The following is a 2,500-nucleotide window of genomic DNA, read 5'->3' on the forward strand; positions in this document are numbered from 1 at the left end:
AACACTTCGTGGCAGCTCCGTGTCCCAGAGACCAGGAGGGTTGGCACACACACACAGTGTGAACCACCGACAGCCATTCTGGGACCGGTGACAGCCGTGCTGGCCCCACTGCCACGACACAGACGGACGCCAGGCCGCGCTCCCCGGCGGGGGGATGGCGTCGAGCCTGACGAACGGAATGTGCAGGGTGGGGGGGGAAAGGCCAAGCGCTCCGACGCCGGAGGGCTCCGGAGTCTGAACTTAGGGGGACAAAGAGGACGGGTCCTCTGCGACACCCCAGCCGCGCTCTCGCCAGCCAAGGCGAGTGCGATTGATTGCCAAACGACCCTCAGACAGGCGTGGCCCCGGGAAGAACCCGGGGCCGCAAAGTGCGTTCAAAGTGTCGATGATCAATGTGTCCTGCAATTCACATTAATTCTCGCAGCTAGCTGCGTTCGTCATCGACGCACGAGCCGAGTGATCCACCGTCAAGAGTTGTCTGAGTTTGTTTTAGGTCTCTCCCTCGCCAGAGGAAAGCGACCCGGACCGCACATACGCTCCCCACCTTGAGCTACAGCCACCTGCACGCCGGCGTGCGGGCGGAGCAGGGTGGCGTGAAGCGATGGGGAGCACCATCCTGGTGCGGCCCGCAGAAACATACGTCTATTGGGGGGAGGAGGACAGGGCGCCCAAGAGGCGATGCGTGCCCCAACGCACCGCAGCGACGGAGGCAGGATCACCGCCACCATGTCGCCCGCCTAGTATCACGAGGCGTGCAGCAGCTTTGCCCTAGGAAAAGCAGAGGCGGGAACGGGCACCGGCCATCGGTTCGGCAGCGTCACTGACGCGTGCACGTGGCGGCGTGTCGGCGAGCGGACTTCCTGCGAGGAGGCGGGGGCGGCACTCGCCCGAGCAGACGCCCGCCCGGCCCAGCCACCGCCGAGGTGGACTGGGAGTCGCGGCAACGGCTCGTCATACTCGTTCCCACACTCACAGCGCAGCTTGCCCGCAAGCCACCGACCACCGATCGACGCCAGGCGCCCCGACCGAGAGCGGGATCGCTCGTTCGCCCTGCTGGCAGTTCGCTGGGGATCACTACTGCACGGAGCTCGGAGACCGACGGGCGGCAACTCGAGAGTCTTTAAACCACCACCCCCATCCCGCAAGTGCAAAGAGGCTGTATACGCACAGACGGGTGAGGGGAATAGGTACCCCGTCGGGTTTGAAGGGAGCGTGACTAGATAGCAACGATGTAAACCCAGCCGATTTGGGAGCGAAAGACCGGCGCCTGCATCACCGGCTTCGTTTCCCGTGGCTGGAGAGTACACCGAAACCCTCCGTCTGTCGCGAGCTCCCGACGACGCGGTGCCGCCAAGCAGCAGGGCCGGACCTGGTGTGGCTCCCCTCGTCGATCACAGACCGGTCGGCACTACTGACGAGACGGTGGAACGGGCTTCGCCCCTTGTGACGAAGGGTGATGCGAACCCGCCCGCCCGCGTGCGTTCGGGGTGGACTCGGCAAACGGAGATTTGAAATCGGAAAGTGTCCTCCTGCCCCGCGCAGGTAGGCGCCCAACAGTTGTGGGGGGTTTGGCGGTGACCACGGCTGCAGGGCCTGCTACCCCGACGAGCTCTCCTGCTGGCCCCGAAACCACCCTCGCGAGACAAGTTGAAACGGAAACGGGCGTACCCCCAAGCCGACGATCCTTTCTTATTTGTTACTTTTTTTTTCACTTGCTCGAGTTGTGGCGATTTGGCGGTGACCACGGCTGCAGGGCCTGCTACCCCGACGAGCTCTCCTGCTGGCCCCGAAACCACCCTCGCGAGACAAGTTGAAACGGAAACGGGCGTACCCCCAAGCCGACAGAGATCCTTTCTTATTTGTTACTTTTTTTTTTCACTTGCTCGAGTTGTGGGGGTTTGGCGGTGACCACGGCTGCAGGGCCTGCTACCCCGACGAGCTCTCCTGCTGGCCCCGAAACCACCCTCGCGAGACAAGTTGAAACGGAAACGGGCGTACCCCCAAGCCGACGATCCTTTCTTATTTGTTACTTTTTTTTTTCACTTGCTCGAGTTGTGGGGGTTTGGCGGTGACCACGGCTGCAGGGCCTGCTACCCCGACGAGCTCTCCTGCTGGCCCCGAAACCACCCTCGCGAGACAAGTTGAAACGGAAACGGGCGTACCCCCAAGCCGACGATCCTTTCTTATTTGTTACTTTTTTTTTCACTTGCTCGAGTTGTGGGGGTTTGGCGGTGACCACGGCTGCAGGGCCTGCTACCCCGACGAGCTCTCCTGCTGGCCCCGAAACCACCCTCGCGAGACAAGTTGAAACGGAAACGGGCGTACCCCCAAGCCGACGATCCTTTCTTATTTGTTACTTTTTTTTTCACTTGCTCGAGTTGTGGGGGTTTGGCGGTGACCACGGCTGCAGGGCCTGCTACCCCGACGAGCTCTCCTGCTGGCCCCGAAACCACCCTCGCGAGACAAGTTGAAACGGAAACGGGCGTACCCCCAAGCCGAC

At 62.3% G+C, this 2,500-nt stretch overlaps 1 non-coding gene across 1 annotated transcript; it reads right to left on the reverse strand.

Moving 5' to 3' along the window:
- Positions 1-322: 322 nt before the first annotated feature.
- LOC140474681 (5.8S ribosomal RNA) lies at positions 323-476 on the reverse strand. The gene has a single exon (XR_011959321.1). It is a non-coding gene; the product is annotated as a 5.8S ribosomal RNA (ribosomal RNA).
- Between the last annotated feature and the right edge of the window lie 2,024 nt (positions 477-2,500).

The sequence above is a fragment of the Chiloscyllium punctatum genome, unplaced genomic scaffold, assembly GCF_047496795.1.
Source record: "Chiloscyllium punctatum isolate Juve2018m unplaced genomic scaffold, sChiPun1.3 scaffold_1130, whole genome shotgun sequence".
In the NCBI taxonomy this organism is placed as follows: domain Eukaryota; kingdom Metazoa; phylum Chordata; class Chondrichthyes; order Orectolobiformes; family Hemiscylliidae; genus Chiloscyllium; species Chiloscyllium punctatum.